Genomic DNA, 20,602 nt, shown 5'->3' with positions numbered 1-20,602 from the left:
AGACCTAAGCAAGAAAACAGGAAAGATGCAGCAAGACTAGTTACCACCACCACAAAGCCAGCAACATCCCGTTGACTCGGTCTCGGTGCAGGTGATGGGGGTCCAAGTTCCAGGTTCCAGCAGACAGGTGACGATAACAAGTCCCAGTTTCAAGCGCTGATTATCAATCCCTTGCAGTTCCTTTCAGTTCCTTTTTCCAGTCCCTTGCAGTTCCTTTTTCGAGGGATGAGTACACAGTTTTTCCAAAGAGTTCAGCCATTCCCACAGAGACTGCTAGCTTCAGGCAGATAGGGTGATTTCTTCAGGGCCTTCAGCACGTACTCCCCACAGCAACAGGATGCTGAGGCTAGCAAATGGTCAGCAAAGTCGAGACAAATATAGTCCAACACAGTCTCTTAGTCTCTTACAACTTCTTTTAAATTTAGTGTCTCCCTCACAGAAAAAGTACAGTGGGCTGAAAGATGAATACCCTACTCTCCAATTGAATCAATATCTCATTCAGCGTCCTCATCAGTGAATAGCACTTCTGATGTACTGTGAGAGCAGAAAAAAATCATGGTTTTGTAAGTGGGCAATGAAGAAGGAAATTGAGACACTAGAAATGTGTGGAAGTATTTAAATTATTAAAAGCTATTATACATTAAAATCTCAATCATATCTCAGAAAATGCTTGTACATTTAGATATATCAATGGAGTGAATGAAATGAATATTTTCTTTCCTTGGCCTTGTCTCCAGGAGTTTATAATGATTAGTACAAAACTGCAAAATGTAAACATAAATGTTATTCTGCATACTCCTACTGCACTTCTGTTAGATGATTCAGACATAAGAGTAATTATGATAACTCCTTATTATTCAGGCTAAACCACTGTTCAAACTCAATCTTAAACTTGAAGAAAATGTGTAGTTTACACATATTGGGTTAAAAAGAAATCCTAATCACGGATAAAACAGCGGCACCTGCAGAGAAGCAACTGGGATTTACATCTGCTGTCTTAATGAAACCTTATCTTTAAAATATGATTTATTTTCAGAATATACAAATAAGCATGTTCTGGGTTTTAGTTTGTTTGTTTTGGTTTTTTGTTTTGTTGGGTTTTGCTTTTGTTTTGTTTTTGTGAGGATTAATTATGGAATTCTAGCGTGTTCTAAATCATTCTATATTGTGATGAAACACAAGAAACCATCATGAATGTCTGATATAGAATGCATAGATATAGATTCCTACAGAGTTGTAATTTATTCATGAAATGGCTGCAAAATGGTAATATAGGGAGACAAAATGTTCAAGGTCAAATCTCATCACCTCCAAAGACATAAGGTCAAATTTTGACAAGTACTCCATTCAGTTCTACAGAAGAGGATTAAATTTTATTTTGAATGTGATGGGAGCTAGAACCTCTGTTTCTTTTCAGTTCTTACCTTGAGTCACTTAAACATTATGCATGATATTTCTTAAGTGCGCAAGAGCCTCATTCCCTCTCAAAAAAAAAAGGAATTTAGACTTACAAAGATCACCTGAAAACATTACTGTTAAGTCTAAGTACGAAGTTATCTGACTGTGTCCCTATATTTTCTTTTGCAAGTGAATCTGTGCTCATCATACCGTGTTACGAATCAGTCTCACAGGAGACAGAACCAAGCCAGAAGCCATGTAATTGTGCAGTGGCAATAGCAATTGAATAGCAAGGTGCTTGGAACACGCAAAATACCCAAGCACACAGCACTGTGTTAAGTGCAGTTTCACAGGTTTTAGATCAGAGCTTAGTAAATGAACAAATGATGCCTGCAAAGGACCCCTGGAAAGTTCTCATGAAACAGATACAGCCACTGGCAAAAACTGATGCAATTTTAATAACTTTAAACTTACAGTGGGCTGTCCTAGTTTCAGCTGGGATAGAGTTAATTGTTTTCCTAGTAGCTGGTACGTTGCTATGTTTTGAGTTCAGTATGTGAAGAATGTTGATAACGCTGATGTTTTCAGTTGTTGCTAAGTAGTGTTTAGTCTAAAGTCAAGGATTTTTCAGCTTCTCATGCCCAGCCACCGAGAAAGCTGGAGGGGCACAAGAAGATGGCACAGGACACAGCCAGGACAGCTGACCCAAACTGGCCAACGGGGTATTCCATACCATGTGATGTCCCATCCAGTATAGGAACTGGGAAGTGGGGGCAGGGGATCGCCGCTCGGGGACTAGCTGGGTGTTGATAGGGTGGGTGGTGAGCAATTGCACTGCGCATCATTTGTACATTCCAATCCTTTCATTATTGCTGTTGTCATTTTATTAGTGTTATCATTATCATCATTAGTTTCTTCTTTTCTGTTCTATTAAACTGTTTTTATCTCAACCCACAAGTTTTACTTCTTTTCCCGATTTTCTCCCCCATCCCACTGGGTGGGGGGGGAGTGAGTGAGCGGCTGCATGGTGCTTAGTTGCTGGCTGGGGTTAAACCATGACAATACGAAAAATGAGATACTTATGAAATCAGAAGGCAGCAAAATATTACAGGAGATAAAAGGTATGGCTAACATATAATGCATAAAACTTTAACCATCAAAGGCTCTAAACCATTCGCAAATGTACAAAACATATAAAGAAAGCTGGAAGCTCTTCCATAGCTGCAATAATGTTCCATTCCATGACGTGCTAAAAAGAAACCTAGGGACATGAGGCAGACTTTACTGAAAATACAGTACTAGCACTAAGAAAAGATACAAAAATAAAAGTTGATGGAAAATAGAACACAAAAGAGAGACAATAACAATTATGTAGAAAAAAATTGTAGTTCATTGTATGCTTGTGACTAGGTATACTGATCATTTCAGTTGTCTCTGAATTAATTGATGCAATTCTATAAAATATAGAATGACAGCATAAGTGATTTTCACGTGCCTTATGCTAAGGAAGGGTTTCTGAAACAAGTGAGTATTATAGACTGTGATGGAAAACAGAGTTTTCAAAATTAAATTGCTGAGAAATGGTACTTTGGAGGGACTGAAAAAATGAGAACTCAAATTCAGTGAACAGTTCCAACTATAAGCAGAGTGAGAAAATGGATTTTGAAGGTGTCAAAAATATCTCTTCTTTCTTCAAGCTTCTGTTGTGAAACAAATCTAAACCAAAAGTCTATTGGTATTTTTTAAGAGAGTTTTACAAGTGTTAAAAGGTAATTAATTTGATAATAGCAAAATGTTTCAGGTTGAATGAAAATAAATTTTGACAAGGACGGAAGTTCATTGACATGAAAAATACGTTCTGCTGGGACAGAGTTAGTTTTCTTCTTAGTACCTGGTACAGCATATTTTGGATTTAGTGTGGGAATTATATTGATAACACACTGATGTTTTACTTGTTGCTAAGCAGTGCTTATCTTAAGTTGGGGATTTTTCAGTTTCCCGTGGTCTGCCAGCAAGCAGGTGTACAACAAACTGGGAGGCAGCATGGCCAGGACAGCTGACCCGAACTAGCCAAAGGGATATTCCATACCATAGGACATCATGCTCAGCATATAAACTGGGGGGAGTTGGCCAGGAGGGGGAGATCACTTCTCAGGCATCAGTCAGAGGGTGGTGAGCAATTACATTGTGCATCACTTGTTTTTTCTTGGGTCTAATTTCTCTTTTTTTCTTATATTCCTTTTCATTACAATTATTATTGTTGTTATTATATTTGTATTGTTATTGTTTTTTTTTTTTTTTATTTATTAAGCTCTTCTCATCTCAACCCATGAGTTTTACTTTTTTTCCTGGTTCTCCTCCCCATCCCACCGGAAGAGGGGAACAGGGAGCAAGCAGCTGTGTGGTGCCTAGTTGCTGGCTGGCGTTAAACCATGACAATCTGTAATACACTCTGTCTTTGCAAGATCAAACACTACATTCTAGGATTCTTCTTGTGTACAAGTAATGCCTATGACAATAAACTATGAAATGCTATATACCAACTTCCTAAAATAGAGATCAGTCTTCAAATTTACTGTATACCATATTCTCTGTATATTCCTTCCGTTATTGCCATCATATGATCATTAAACAGCATAGGCCAGAATACAAAACTACTTTAGGCACCCAGTCCCCATTTCAAACCAACACAAGTAAAAATCTGGTTCTCTATGTGTAATCCCCATTGAATATATCCTGAATGACTAATAGCATATTTTATTGTTATTGTTAGTGTAGCGCTTGGTTTTTGTCAGTTCTGTATGTTGTTATTTTCTTCTCTGACATTAGAAATTTATTTCATTTTGATTTGCTGTGTCCTTACAGTGCTCCTTGTCAGCAGATTCTCTAACAACTAATTTAAAAAATGTTAATACAGTTGAATGTAGTTGACATAATGCATAAATGTATATATTCATCAGCATTCTTGCCAAATGCAACCTTCCAAAATGTCTCCTCAAGATAGCAGATCTTAATTCCCCTGTTTTCTCCAGATTCTCTCAGGTCATCTATTTCAAAGTAACCCTGGCTTCAGCAAAAGCCTCTAAGTAATTCCTGCTACGTGACACAAGCTGCACATGTATCATAAATTGTCTTTCATGTCCCATATCTTTTTGCCTGTAATTATGAAACCAAGTAAATACATTTGTAGCTTGGACATTTTAACAATCTGCTGACTATTCTGCTATGACTTTTTTCTGTTTAGGGGAAAAATGCCAATTGGCATTTTTTAATTTACCTCCAGCTAAGAAAAATCTTGGAGCCTGAACTCTTTGCCTTTTTTCCCTACTCTTTATATACAGATCAATAAACAAATCCTGTTTTTCTCAGCTTGTTGTTCATGAAACTGAGATCTTTTTGTACACATCAGTGTCTCTGAGATCAGACTCAGTCCATTTCCATGCTGCAAGCTCTGGATACCAATCTTCTTACTTTCTTTCAAGAGCCACAAGTCCCTCAAGATCTCATCTTGTTCCCTGTAGAGATTTTCCAGAGCTTTACTGAGAAATTTTTTGTAAGCCAACATTCCTTTCATGGAGAAAAAAAAAAAAAGGAAAGAATTGTAGGAAGGCAGAATACCTTTTGTAAAACCATCTGATACAGTTGAAAGGGAATGCTTTCAAGAACACAAAGCATTTCTTTAGATCAGAAAGAGGAGCCCAAGCAAGCTTAGGGGGATTGGAGTAGAGGTCAAAACAGATGCATTAGACTTGAGGATTGATTTATGCAAAGTTAAGTGATCTAGTAACAGATACGGAAGAAAATAATTTTTTCAGGTATTCTTACTTTACGACAGAATTTCAATAGTCACTGAATGCCTTGATTACAATAATTTGGGGGGGTAAACTGGAGTAGTCCTCCACCCCACCCCGCCCCACCCCAGTTCTGAGCCACATCAAGAGCATTGGTGTCTTGCTATGATGTTTCAGTGACAGCAGTAGATGTTTTACTGCTTCAAATAAGGCCCCACAGGAAGTTCATAAAGCTGATGTCTGCAGCCTGGTTTGCATGGGATATGAAGGGTGGCATTGTGATCTTAAGATTGAAATGTAAAGCAAGATTAGGCATGGAAAAGATTATGAAAACTTATAGTTTGGAGCACACGCCCCAAGTACCTCTGTCAGGAAATTTTTCAGACAGCTTTTCTTAGCAATTAGTACAGTATTATTTTTCATTGTCTTTTACGTTACCAGTAACAGTCAGGATGTTGCTATTTTCTCTTTTCCTACTAACAATTAATTAGTCTTTGTGCCTGAGCAATCCTTTGACAAGAGAACCATAGTAAGATTGGGAAGTAAGTACTAGCCAAAGGGAAATGAGAAGTGAAGAAATCAGAAATTGGAAGTGGACAGCAGAGCAAATTCAAATTAAAACAGCCTAAAATGACTTTGGAATCAGGGTGTTCAGCACAGAGAAGTTGTAAATGGGCTTATTCTGAGTAAACATCGATGGCTTAGTAACAGCCTCAAGTAAGCAGGTGACACCCTCTAAGATGGAGAAGGGTACTGATATGAGATATCAAATCCTTAAGAAAACAAGAAAACTGAAGGAAGATGACTGACACTCAGTCTTTCCTGCACTTTCCCACCTGTCAGATGATTCAAATCCCACCTGTCAGCAACTGCAATGGGTATGGTGAGTTATCAATACCTAGTACCTGCCAGAGCACGTCTCAGACCATTGTAGTTTGCATTATGGAACAGGGCAATTGATGTGCACTCATCTGCTGTACCTATGATACTGCTTTAAGGTCACTAGCTTCGAGCTAGTGTTAGGACTAGAGTTAAGGTTAGGGGTTAGGGTTTAGGGTTATGGTTTGGGTTAGGAGTTCAGGTTAGCATTAGCACTAGAGTTAGGCTTCAGGTTCGGATTAGGGATTAGGTTGATTGTTAGGGTTAGGGTTATTGTTAACAGTTATTGTTAGCATTGGGTTTATGGGTTAGGGTTAGTGTTCTAGAAAGAATTCAATAAAAAAACTCTAAAAAATTTGAGGATTACATAATCCTAGGATTTTTAGTGGTATAAATATTAACTGGTTTTGTCCCTAAAATGTAGAAACTGACCCTAGCCTAATGCGCACTATGATTTTAACCCTAAACGGGTATGTATACTGGCTTATGAGAGAAAGGAAGAGAGAGACTGGGTCTTTAAATAGCCACAGTGGCAGATAAATATATATAATGCCAGATATGCATATTAATATTAGTAGTATATGGTGTCTATTTTTCTGGGGATGAAGACCTCTATGGACTAAGTATAGTGCAGATTGTGAAGAAATAATTCCTTCTCCTCAAGTAGGGAACAGAACTGCCCTGGCATCCTTTGGCACATATTTCAGCCTAGTTGCTGGAATAAGATTTAAAACAAAAGCTGGAGAGCACAGGCAGCATTTAGCTTTTCACACCAGGTCAAACCGCTTTGCATTACTTTCTGCCTCTCTCCTTGTTTAGAACTGCACTAAGGCTGCAGCTGTAAGCATTTAGTAAGAGGGAATTAAACTATGTTTACCTCATACTGTAAAGTAAAATGCATATGCAGGCCTGTGTTCAGCACCATACACTTGTGTCTATTTTCTGACCTTAAGCACATGTTTACAATTCCCATTGACATGAAGGGATAAACTGCCCTCAAATATCTCAGGAGACACTTTTGTCACCTGACTTTTTCACGCTGTAAATAAAGAAAATGTTGTCAGCTGTGGCTGACTTGGAGAGCTGAATAGCCTGAATAATTTTAGCTTGAGATGGTTAATCATGCAAAACAGTCTAAATAAATACAGAAAACTACAGTCCACATCTAGTCTGAATATAATTAAACTCTGAATCAATAGTCTGAATGATCATGCTCTGAGCACCAAAATTTGGAGCACATTATCTTATTAGGATGTATCTCGTTATGTGTTATTCTAGAACACTTTTGTCAATGAGATGTTTAGCTAAATGAGTTTATCCCTTCTAGTAAAATGAAAACAAATATGCCATATCTTTGGGATTAATTCAGGTCATTCAACATACTAAGGTGTGCTTAGAACTCTTCCCTCTAGTGCATGAAATAAAACTGGAGGTACTTCAGTACCTACCTGTGTGTAGGTATTGTAAAACAATTTTAATACAAACTAGCTAAATCAATTGTTTGCCTGAAAAAAATTTAAAAACCCCCTACATTGTGGTTAAAGTTTTAGCAAGCATACACAAATTAGGCCATGTTTCAAATACTGGTCAAGCAAAACAAAACACTAAGGTTCATTTAGTCTTAAGTTATGTAAAGCTTTGCTCTGGTTCAAATCATGTCTCAAGTGTATTTCCCATTTTTTACTCCCACCCAAATCCTTCTGGCTTTTCAATTTTTTTAGCTTTTTTACAGCAATGTAAAATAACAAATACTTAACTTCTCAAATAATTACATACAAACCATGAAATTTCTCATAGTCTGTTTGCCAGAGTTAAATGAATGAAGGTATAGTAACTTTTCTGCCAGCATACATAATGTAATATCTAAAATAGGATAGTCTCCTTCCTCTGGGCAACTCAGTGAATTTTGTTAAGCCGCCATGAACAGAAATTGTTTTTCAGAAATATGAAATTACAAAGTTAGGCTATCCTTTGCCAGTTCTTTGGCACTTCTTTTTACTTCTTGGTTGTTTTTCTATTACTAATATAGTCTAGATTTTTGAAATAAGCATGAAAGTTAAAAAAAAAAAACAAACAACCAAACAAGTCCATAATTTACTATTACTATCTTTTTGCACATCCTCAGCTATATGTGGAAATTTTCTTTATTATTTATTAAAGAGACTATACAAAACTGACACAGACAATTGTATACTTAGAATTCTTCTCTAGTTGAATTCTTCAAATAGTTTAATGTGGAAAATGAGAGAAGGAAATTGCTTTCTTTGTATCCACCTTTCAAAAATATTTCTCAAAGTGTTTTCAATTTTAAACTTTACCTGGATATGAGCTAAATACATAAACCAAAACTATACCACATATTTTTAATACAATTAGATCTGTAACTAATCTAACATGTGGGTCCCACATGGGGTCACAAGTCCTGCCAGCAAACCTCCTCCACCATGGGTTCCTTCTCCACGGGGTCACAGGTCCTGCCAGGAACCTGCTCCAGCATGGGCTTTTCCCACGGGTTGCAGGTTGGATATCTGCTCCACCGTGGACCTCCATGGGCTGCAGGAGGACAACGTCCATCACCATTGTCTTCACCATGGGCTGCAGGGGAATCTCTGCTCCTCCCCTTCCTTCTTCACTAACCTTGCTGTCTGCAGAGTTGTTCCAGTCACATGTTCTCACTCCTCTCCACCGGCTGCTATTGTGCAGCAGTTATTTCACCTTCTTAAATATGTTATTACAGAGGCACTAACATCGTTGCTGATGGGCTCAGCTTTGGCCAGCAGTGGGTCCATCTTGGAGCTGGCTGACATTGGCTCTATCAGACATAGTGGAAGCTTTTAGCGCTTCTCACAGAAGCCACACCTGTACCCTACCATGCTACCAAAACCTTGCCATGCAAATTCAATACAAAACACTAAACCAAAAGCATATTATTTGTACAGCTCTAATGTTTACCAGGCCTTACAGTTGGCTAAAGAAAGTGATTTCAACTTCATTTACTGACAAAATGTGCCTCTAAAGCATAGGAAATACAGGTTTCTTTTAAAAGCTGTTACATGAATTAAGTTTCACAGGCAAGGGCCTATTTCAGAAATTTAAGGCCACACTCAGCCCCATGATAACTTGCAGAACCCCTTTGAGGTCAACTTAAGCTAAAGCAGAATTAATTTGTTGCAGAATTTTGTCTCAAGAACTTATCAGCTGAAGTGCCTGTGGTAATCTTAGTGTTAGTGATACTGTTAAAGGAAAGAAGCAACTTTCTGACTGTTTGTAAAATGAACTTAAAAAGTTAAATGATCATGGAGAGTAAGGACCAGAGAAAAAGGATTGGTAGACCAGGTTGAACATTAATCACTTAGATCAGCATTTTTAATTCTTAGTTTGACCCTGGAATTGAATCCTAGAAAGTTAGAATGGCTTTATTCTGTTGATGGAGTTATGTTCTTTATTCTTACCCATTGTCCATGGTGCATTACCATATCTCTCAAATTCCCCTGCTTCTGTTTCATGATGTGCAGATTTTGAAAGGAAAAATATTAGCACCTAATTGCTGGCTTTCCAAACTCATGAGGTAAAATCATGTTATTTGCTGTTCTTAGACACATATAAACACATATAGCTGGAATTACATGGCTGTAATTCCTAGTCCTCTGCAGAAATGGAAAGATTAATGGAGTGACTTTGAGATTACCATATTCAAAGATTGCAGTGCAATGAAAGTCCAATGCTTCATAATTTTTCACTGAATGAGTGAACTTCTAGTTCAAGACCAGTAACTGGCTGACTGCAGTCATGAACTGTGGCCCATGAACTTTGTTAATGTGGTTTAGTAGACTATTCAAAACTGGCTCACAAATGGGTGGTGTACTGGTGGAAGCATGATAAGAAAGGGGTACTGCTCTAGGTGCCAGCCAGGAAATAGGGAGGAGGCACTGTATACATACAGAAATGCTCAAGCATTCCAGCTAGCAGAAAAAGCACCCAAAAGTATCGGAGTCACATACAAGGTGGTTAACTAGATCACTACACATAACTCAGTGATGAGACAGGTACCAAGAAGTTAGAAGCTAGACCTTTCGCAAGAAATCTATACCTTCACAGGCTTAGGGAATGTATTTATGCAGAACGACTGATTAAAATTAGGTAATGTGAGAAAATCTTTGTTCACATACCTTCATGAAAGACAAATCAGTGTAAGCTTAATGGAAGAACATTCTAGGAAATATTTCCTATTGAAATGCATGTCTGGTTTTGTACATACAGTTAATTTATTATTGACAGTAAAAACAAAATAAAATCACACCAAGCAGAGTAACAGCCATTTCAGTGTACTTAGGGCTATAATACTAAGTCCCTGAACAGTTCATATTCATGACAAGCAAAACAAAAAACTGAATCAGTTCTTGCCCTCAAATAGCACACCTATAAAATCCTGTCACCCTGAGTGACAAGACCCCAGCTTTGCCCCCTCAGTTGAAGGCAAGGATATGTTCCCATTTGGGTTATCAAAACTGGAATTGTGCATTTTATCAGAAACAAAACAAAACAAAACAAAACACAACCAAAAACCCAAACAAAAACCACCTTCTTTTGTCTCTAATTTGCAGAAGTGCTTCCTTCCAAGGAACTGGAGGTACAATGAAACTCCTTTTTTCTTTTTGGTATTGTATTCTAGATGTTTCTAACCCCTTTAAGAAGGATGAAAATAAAGTTCCTTGAACATCAAAGAAACATTCAGTGGCACAACTGGCTGTTGCTCTCCAAAGCAACTCTAAAAATAGGATTCATACGGATACAAATTAAAGCTGTGATTATTGACATTTTTGCATCAGCCTTTCTATTTTGTTATTACAAAAGGCTATAGATTTCTGTTTTTTTCCATTCCCACTTTACTTCCTCTTTCCTTAGCAAGATTCCCTCTCCAGTAAGTACACATACCTCCAGTCTTCACTTGCCCCAGTCTTTTATACAGCAACCTCCTCTGTACCTGTATGTACAAATGTGTGTTATTTTTATATTTTATATAATTATAAATTCTATAATAAACTTATGTATGTTTATATTCCTTGCATCTTCAGAACTGGACTCCAAGTTTTTCTCTATTTTCTGCTGACTACCAGATTTAACTTGTAGTACACATTGTACTCTCCTCATGGCTGCCACAGAGGCATGAAATCTCTTGAGGGGAGAGGAAGAAGGGGTAGAGGAAAGGGCAGAGTACAGAAGAAGAGATTCTGAGATAGATCTGGTGGGACTTCTGCTTCTCTTCACCGCTAAAGTATGTCCAGTGGTCCCTTTCCTCTCTTTGAAAGTCTACCATACTGTTTGAGAACCTCCTTTAGAAAGCTGGGGTTTAGTTATACTTTTTTTTGTCTCATCACAGTTGCTCATACCATATGAAACTTCCTGGACAAATGCAGCCATTTCATAAAAGCAAGAGCTGGCAAGCAGAAGAAGAAACAAAAGAAGAAACAAAAGAGAGGTCCAAAACTATGCAGAATCTATGAAATGTCTACATCTTTAATATTTTGCTGTACTGTCTTGCGGACTTACCATATTACAGTTTTAATTCAATAAGCTACGAAGCATAAGAAATGCGTTTATCCCCAGACCACGAGAAGTGTATGTATTGGTGACATTAAGAATGTTTTGATCAGTGGTCTTGAGGTCATATTCATTTGGCTCCACCTGTAATGCCTAAAATCAATAAAACTAAATACCACAGTAACATTGGAAGCAGGAGCATTTATTGACCAAAGCACCTCTTTGCTTTATAATCATCTAGAACCCTAGTGAAGGTGAAGAGTACTAAAGTGTCCTAGTTTCAGCTGGGATAGAGTTAATTGTTTTCCTAGTAGCTGGTACGGTGCTATGTTTTGAGTTCAGTATGTGAAGAATGTTGATAACGCTGATGTTTTCAGTTGCTGCTAGTAGCGTTTAGACTAATGTCAAGGATTTTTCAGCTTCTCATGCCCAGCCAGCGAGAAAGCTGGAGGGGCACAAGAAGTTGGCACAGGACACAGCCAGGGCAGGTGACCCAAACTGGCCAACAGGGTATTCCATACCATGTGACATCCCATCCAGTATAGGAACTGGGAAGTGGGGGCGGGGAATCACCTCTCGGGGGACTAGCTGGGTGCCGGTCGGTGGGTGGTGAGCAATTGCACTGCGCATCATTTGTACATTCCAATCCTTTCATTATTGCTGTTGTCATTTTATTAGCGTTATCATTATCATTATTCGTTTCTTCTTTTCTGTTCTATTAAACCGTTCTTATCTCAACCCGTGGGTTTTGCTTCTTTTTCCTGATTCTCTCCCCCATCCCACTGGGTGGGGGGGGAGTGAGTGAGCGGCTGCGTGGTGCTTAGTTGCTGGCTGGGGTTAAACCACGACATAAAGTGAGGAAATTTTTTTTATATAATTATGACAGACCAATGTAAAGGGGAAATGGGAGTAGAGATAAGGTACTTCACAATGTGCTATGGAAAATTATTTTGAAAAAAATTATTTTCAGTTTAAAATGAAAAATTATTTTGCAATAAGATGTACTGCACAAAACAGTTTGACAACGGATCTCTGCAGAAGTTAATTTGCAATGAAAGAATTTGAGGCAGAGCTATAAAAAAAAAAGATTGCACAATTGCTGAAAGAACAATGGAAAAATCACTAGGCAGAGAAAATTGTACAAGCACACAAGGATTTAATCTACTCAAAAGTTAGAGAAATTAGACTTTCATTCTGTAGCTAAAAAAAAAGGAACAGTAGACAGAGATAAGTCATAATATTTTGGAGAAAGTGCAAGAAAAATTTGTATTAACAGTATTTCAGTTAATGTTGATCATAAATTATTTTTAATAAAGAAGACATGTTATTAACCATGTACTCATGTGCATGTTTACTATGTATCTTTGTGAAAAATATGTCTCTTGATGTTTCCTTCTCCAAATATTGACATATATTTGTTATCCCTAATTAAACGATGCTATTTGTATTACTGTTTCATGCATGCTGCTGATACCAAAAGCACAGTTTGTTTCACTTAGAGAACCAGTAAAGAGTGAAAAAGAAGATTCCTTTGAAATTGTTTTCAAATGATGTGACAGTGCTACCTTTTTTTCCTTGTTTTCCAGCTGTATCTTCTTAGTGACTGTGCAGTAGTCCAGAAGAGAACCCTGCAATTCGATTCCTTATAACAACTCTGGAAACAAAGACTTTCTATTGACATGTTACATTTTGATTCAGCTATGAAGAAATCTAATTAAACTAATTCTGTCATATGTATTGTTTCTTTATTCTTTATGTTTTAATTACAAAAATTGCATTTAATTACATTTGTAATTAAAAAAAATGCAAATCTATTTGGTATTTTTTCTTTATGTTTTTACAACACTAATGTTTAAATGATGTAATTTTTATATCAAATAACTCACAAAACATTTGTTGTTGTTGTTGTTTTTAAGCCAATCCTAGACTGTCTTGCAATGTGTACACCTCAACATTAAGCCTATCTGAGTTTGCTGACACTGTACAAAATGTCAACAAAGCAAAGGGGCAAAGACTTTTCAGGCACAGGTCATATTCCTCTTAGGTTAAATAACTTCTCTATTTTGATTAATAAAACTCAGTTTTTCAAGGACAGAGACCTTTTTATGAGCTTAGAAATGTGTTGTATAATCCATACATTTTTGGTCATCTCTGTTTTCTATTCAGTCCTTCAACTGTGTACTACAGTCAGCTTACTTACTCATTAGGAAAAACTGCTTGTTTAAAACTAGGTTTTCTTCATTTGGAATATCAGCATATACTCCTTAATGTATAATTATACATGTTAATTTCCACAAACTCTAAAGACACCTATTTTTTATATTTCTTTTTATTATTAATTCTAAGGGCACGGTACTGTCTTAGAATACTTTTTCTTTTGCATGAAGACTCAGTGAAATCAGTGGAAAAAAGGAAAGGAAACTCTTTAGTATGAACAAGAATCACAAAGCCAAGGTGAAATTAAACAAGTAATTATTGACAGAAACAATGTAATATATACGTATCATTAGTTATTTATTTTAAATATTCTTCCTAGTATTGGAAATAACAAATTAAAAAGTAGGATTTTTTTTTTAAATAGGTATTTTGTTACCTGAAAATTTGGACTATGATTGCATCTTCCCCAAAGGATCTTTTTTTAAAGTATAAATGCAAGAAAATAGAACTGTAGCATAAAAATCCTGACAGAACCTTAAATACAGTGTTGCAACTGTGACAATATTACATGTGCAAAGAACTACCAAAGGCAATAAAAGAAGTCGCTAATATAAATTGTTTTAAAATTGAAGATAGGCAAGTATTTAGAAAAAAAAATATTATGGGGGTAGAAATGCTAAATCAATGTAAGGATGTGCAAGTTACAGAGCTGCTATGATATATACTGCAAAATCTCAATGCAGCTTTCTTTTTCCTTAGAGCAAAATGAAGTTATTACCAGATTCCATGCCAAATCTTACAGATTGTCATGAAAAAGTGATAACAAATTGACATGTAGTATGTCAAGTCGTTGAATGGAGCTTCCACTTTCCTATACAAAATAAAATGCCTTACATTTTATGTTAATATTTTCTGATCTTTTTACAAAGGTGGCTGTTCGATATTTACTTCCTACATCCCTGAACTGCAATACGAGAACTTCTGACGTGGCCAGCAGAAAATGTGTAAGCAATAAGCAATGCTACTTCACCAATCTTGCACATGTTTCTTTGAATATTTGCAAATCTTGAATTTCAATGTTCATATGTAGTGCCTACAGAAAGAAAAATACTCATGGGTAAATTTTGCAGTGCATTCCTTTTAAGAAAATGATGTAGAAATAAATATACCATTAGCTGAAAAAAAAGAAAAAGGAAGTTGTTCCATTATATCTCACAAGAGTGTTGTATATAATATTGAATAATGAACACAAATATGTAAATCATTTTTATTTAAAACAGAAAACTTGTTTGGAAGAGTGCATCAAAATGTAAGTAATTTTGATATTATCCTTTTTTCCCTATGCGATGGGTTGACCCTGGCTGGATGCCAGGTGCCCACCAAAGCCATTCTATCATTCCCCCTCCACAGCTGGACAGGGGAGAGAAAATATAACAAAGAGCTTGTGGGTCGAGATAAGGACAGGAGAGATCACTCACCAATTACCATCACGGGCAAAACAGACTCAGCTTGGGGAAAATTCACTCACTTTATTACAAATCAACCAGAGCAGGGTAATGAGAAATAAAACCAAATCTCAGAACACCTTCCCTCCACCCCTCCCATCTTCCCGGGCACAACTTCACTCCCGGATTCTCTACCAACCCCCGCAGCAGCACAGGGGGACGGGGAATGGGGTTTATGGTCAGTTCATCACACGTTATTTTCTGCCGCTTCATCCTCCTCAGGGGGAGGACTCATCACACTCTTCCTCTGCTCTAGCGTGGGATCCCACCCACAGGAGACAGTCCTCCACGAACTTCTCCAACGTGGGTCCTTCCCACGGGCTGCAGTTCTTCACGAACTGCTCCAGCATGGGTCCTTTCCATGGTGTGCAGTCCTTCAGGAGCACACTGCTCCAGCGTGGGTCCCCCACGGGGTCACAAGTCCTGCCAGAAAACCTGCTCCGTGGGCTCCTCTCTCCACAGATCCGCAGGTCCTGCCAGGAGCCTGCTCCAGCGCGGGGTTCCCATGGGGTCACAGCCTCCTTTGGGAACCCACCTGCTCCGGCGTGGGGTCCTCCACAGGCTGCAGGTGGATATCTGCTTCACCGTGGACCTCCATGGACTGCAGGGGAACAGCCTGCCTCACCATGGTCTTCACCACAGGCCGCAGGGGAATCTCTGCTCTGGCGCCTGGAGCACATCCTCCCCCTCCTTCTTCACTGACCTTGGTGTCCACAGGGTTGTTTCTCTTACATGTTCTCACTCCTTTCTCCAGCTACCATTTTCTGTCTGTCTCAACTTTTTTTTCCTTCTTAAAAATGTTATCACAGAGGCGTTACCGCTATCGCTGATTGGCTCGGCCTTGGCCAGCAGCGGGTCCGTCTTAGAGCCAGCTGGTATTGGCTCTCTCTCGAACACAGGAGAAGCTTCCAGCAGCTTCTTACAGAAGCCACCCCTGTAACCCCCCCGCTACCAAAACCTTGCCACACAAAGCCAATACACCCTAATTTTAACTGTGGGGTTTTTTAATATTGGAATTTTTTCAAATTAGGTTGTTACACAAAGAGAAAACCATGGCTATTAAGATGACAGAGGAATAGAATGTCCTTATACTAAGAACCAGCTACAAAGATTTGACTTGTTTAGTTAGCAAAATAACAACAAAAGATCAAATGCTTACTGTTCATAAACACTTTCAAGGGGAAAAATTCCAAGACTAAAATAAAATCCCATAAGCTAAATAAGAAACAAGTATACATTGCTAGCCAAAGAAAAATTTAAGTTGAAAGTGAAAAGATTTCTTACTATCCGACTAGTAAGGCACAGAACATCATTTTGATGTGAGGAGTGTGGTAGGAAAGGACAGGTGGAAAAGGAGTAGGAGGAAACTACTACTGACAATGTGAGCAATGTGACTGAGGACTGTAATAACCAGGCAGGAATTTCATGCCTTGTCCTGTCTTGTTATGACATGAATATGTTTCTTGAATCACCATTTGCTAGTATGTGTGGATTCAGTGAAGGAGAGCACTTGCCTCTAAAATGACTGATGAAGTGTACAGAAGCTATTTGTCTTGTGGAGGTTGAAGGGAGAGTATTTCCTACTACTGCTTCTTCCAACTTCTCTTCTGTGAATTACCCAGGTTTCTGAGCCAACCTTGAGTCCTTCTGCAGGCATGCAGCCAACCTAAAGGGTTTTCCAGAACAGCAATGCCTCAGAATATAGTACTGGTGGTAAGGAAAATTTTCTACAACCCTCAGTTCTGCAAATAGAAGAATAGTTCCTAGTTACATGCCCTGGCACACATCCATATACCATAAAGCCCTTTTCAGTACAAACCCACACTTGAATCCAGCAGGGTTTTGAAATGCAGAGAATTTTCACTGCATTTGATGGTGATCTGCTTCAGTTTCAAATAAATGAACCAAAACCTGAAACAGTAATCTGACAAGTTAGGCAACATGTCAGATCTGAAACACTATCAACAGGCTGAAAAGTACTTCTGGCTGATGGAGGGTTGGGATAAACCTTATAGGAAATGTTCTTCAAATTTCCTGAATATCTGGATTCTTTCTTACTGGGTCTCATCTGTTAGAATATAACATGAAAACATAGAATCTTGCTGGAGGCAGTTAACAATGATATGCAAAAATCAATGACACTGTGGAGAGCATACTCACATCAGAAAGAATGTATTTCTTCCCTGTTTCATTAAATGAACTCAATAAAAGAAGAAAGGAGGGGATGTAACTCTTCAGACATTTCAGGCATCTTCATTTAAAAAATATGAAGAAAGGGAAATTTCATTCACTAGATTTCTTAGTTGTCTTATACACAATATACCCTCTAGATGACTCTTCAAATCAGCTTCAGCTATTTTTGCAAAATTTGTTTTCATAAGAAATTGACAGGATGGGCTTTGGGTATAAGAAACCATTTTTCAGTGTCTCTGGAGTCACATTACTGGCTGACATGGCTTTATATGACATCAAGATTATCCTGAGACTGCTGAAACTTGCATTTCTTTCCCTGTGAGTTGAATTAAAAACGTCCAACAAATGAGAGAATTATTTCCATGCACCAGTTCCTATATTCACTTTGTAAAGATTATTCTAAGCTCCCCTAATTCAATGAATTCTGGCTAAAAGAATATTTATTATTTCAGGTCTTTTTTGAGGCTCATCTATTTTCTACTGTGATTGTTCATTGCCCTTATAATAAACCAAGTATTCTGTTTGCTACAGATTTACTCTGAATACATAATTTTAAAATGGTAAGGGTAGTATGAGCAAATAAGCAGACCCAAGAGTATATGCTAGTCAAGTAAGCAAATTTCATGGTAATGATTTTTAAAACACATTGAAGGTCTTTCTTCCCTAAAAGTTCTTATCAATATGCTTAGAAGTTCTGGTTATGGATGGGAGTCTCTGTCTTGCAGGTGATGAGTGTATAAAATAATTTCTATAGAAGTAATATGTAGCATATTTTGAAGAAATGACAACAAGCTCATGGTTAAGGTTTTCTGCGAAATATATCAACTGGTATTGCTTGCTTTGTTTTTAATCAGAGTTATGAATGTTTTTATTGACTTTGCTAGTTTTTAAATCTGTTTGTAGACACATCTGTTCCTTTGCAATCTGGTTCGTTGCCTATACTCATATTACCTCCAGACCTTATGTATTTTTCTATAGCATAATTGCAAACAAGACTCTGATGAACTTGGTACAAACAGAAAATGCTTTTCATAGATTTGTGAAAAATGCATTAAATAACATTTGCTAAGAAGAAACTGGAAAAAAGATCCCATGAGCTACTGTTCCACCCTTTATTCTCTCCACATCTATTATTGAGCTCTCAAAACATGCTTGGAAGGAATGGGGGAAAGGGCAATTCAGTTAACATTTCCAGTAGCAAAATTATACTATTGTGTTAACACTATGAGAGGTGATGGTAAGCTTATGTCATGTCCTTCCCTTTTGTCCTGGTTTCAGCTGGGATAGAGTTAATTGTCTTCCTAGTAGCTAGTATAGCACTATGTTTTGGGTTCAGTATGAGAAGAATGTTGATAACACACTGATGTTTCCAGTTGTTGCTAAGTAGTGCTTAGACTAAGTCGAGGATTTTTCAGCTTCTCATGCCCAGCCAGCAAGAAGGCTGAAGGGGCACAAGAAGTTGAGAGAGGACACAGCCGGGACAGCTGACCAAAACTGGCCAAAGGGATATTCCATACCATGTGACATCATACCCAGTATATAAACTGGGGGGAGGTTGGCAGGGGGATGCGGATTGCTGCTTGGGAACTAACTGAGCACCAGTCAGAGTGTGGTGAGCAATTGCATTGTGCATCACTTGTTTTTTATATTCCAATTCTTTGATTATTATTATTATCCTTATTATTTTCTTCCTTTCTGTCCTATTAAACTGTCTTTATCTCAACCCATAAGTTTTACTTTTTTTTTCCCGGCTCTCTCCCCAATCCCACTGGGTCGGGGGGAAGTAAGCCAGCGGCTGCATGGTGTCTGATTGCTGGCTGGGGTTAAATCACAACACCTTTCAGATTTTGTTTTCCTGAGATCAAGTTTTACTTTGATTTATTATTGTGATGGTTGCTGCCGACCCCTTAACCAAACTAGCAGTAGTTTGGTACAGCCTCCAAAGTAGGTAAAGGCCTGAGCTGTAGCCAGACCAAGAACTCATCTAGAAAACCCACAAAGGAGCAGAGTGACACAGTGAGCATCAATGCATATGAGCTTGGAACACAGATCATGTGGTTAACACATGAATAGCAGGTGTTTTTTCTAAGACTCATTTATCAAGGAACAAAGAAAGTTCTGGGTACAAGGAGTCTCACACATACCTCTCCCACTGTATGCAATTTCACTACAAGCCAACCGCTTTATCCCATAAATATGACAGCCTAAGTGAGCCTTCTTGGAGGTCTCCCTGCTAGGCAGTGTAGCTGCATGGCGCCAATGTCCCCTTGAGTTGGGATGCTTCTCAAGGTTGCTCCTTGAGTCAGAGAGACCTTTAACCAATGACCGATCATTGGATGAGCCCAACTTGAGTTCTCCCTGAATTGCAACTGGACTGCATGCCAGGCAAATCCCCCCTTGAGCAGGAATATCTCTCAAGGTTTGAGTTTCCTTACCTTACAGAGAGACCCCTTATTCACAACAGATCCTCGGTAAGTGACTGATAGCATGCCGAGTCAATACTAATGAAATGCATTTAGCTAATTCCATTAGACATAAACTGTTGATCAAGTCTGGGAGTAAGTCTGGATCCAGCCGCACCTAGACTCCTCTCTGAGAAGGAATTTAGAAAGAAAGGAGGTCCATTCTGAGCCTCATGACTCAATGGGAAGTTTTCCTTACCCTTTGTATTAATTACATTAGACATAAAGTGCTGACCAAGTCTGAGAGGAAGTTTGGGCCTAATCACACCTAAGCTCCATCAGTAGTTTAGAAAGCAAGGGGGTCCACTCTGAACCTTGTCACTCAATGGGAGGGTCTCCCTTACCCTTTTGCATCCCTGATCTCTGTGTAAATCATTCTAAATTGATTCTAACTTGATTTTCCTTTGTATCTTTCTTCCATGTAGTAAGTAATAGAGTGAACCTTGCCATATTTCTTTAAGTTGCACTTTTACGAATTTACATTAAAATCACTTTTGCTAATACCTTTGTGTGATCCTTTAAGTGATCTAAATCACTCATCTACAACAATTATATGGCAGACATTAGCTCATTGTTTCATACTTACATCTAACTACAGTCACTGCATCAGCTTTCATAGTATGTTTAAGGACATGTCTTATTTGGAAGATATAAGCACAACATACCTGTTAATGTG

The 20,602-nt window shown here is 38.1% G+C and overlaps 1 long non-coding RNA gene across 1 annotated transcript; it reads left to right on the top strand.

Annotated features, from left to right (window-relative positions):
* Positions 1–308: 308 nt before the first annotated feature.
* LOC121232699 lies at positions 309–15,149 on the top strand. Its single transcript, XR_005931626.1, has 3 exons — positions 309–398; positions 6,104–6,106; positions 15,139–15,149. It is a non-coding gene; the product is annotated as an uncharacterized LOC121232699 (long non-coding RNA).
* The last annotated feature ends 5,453 nt before the right edge of the window (positions 15,150–20,602 follow it).

This window comes from Aquila chrysaetos, chromosome Z (assembly GCF_900496995.4).
Source record: "Aquila chrysaetos chrysaetos chromosome Z, bAquChr1.4, whole genome shotgun sequence".
NCBI lineage: Eukaryota > Metazoa > Chordata > Aves > Accipitriformes > Accipitridae > Aquila > Aquila chrysaetos.
Note: the sequence above shows the minus strand (reverse complement) of the source record. Positions and strands in the feature narration are given on the sequence as shown.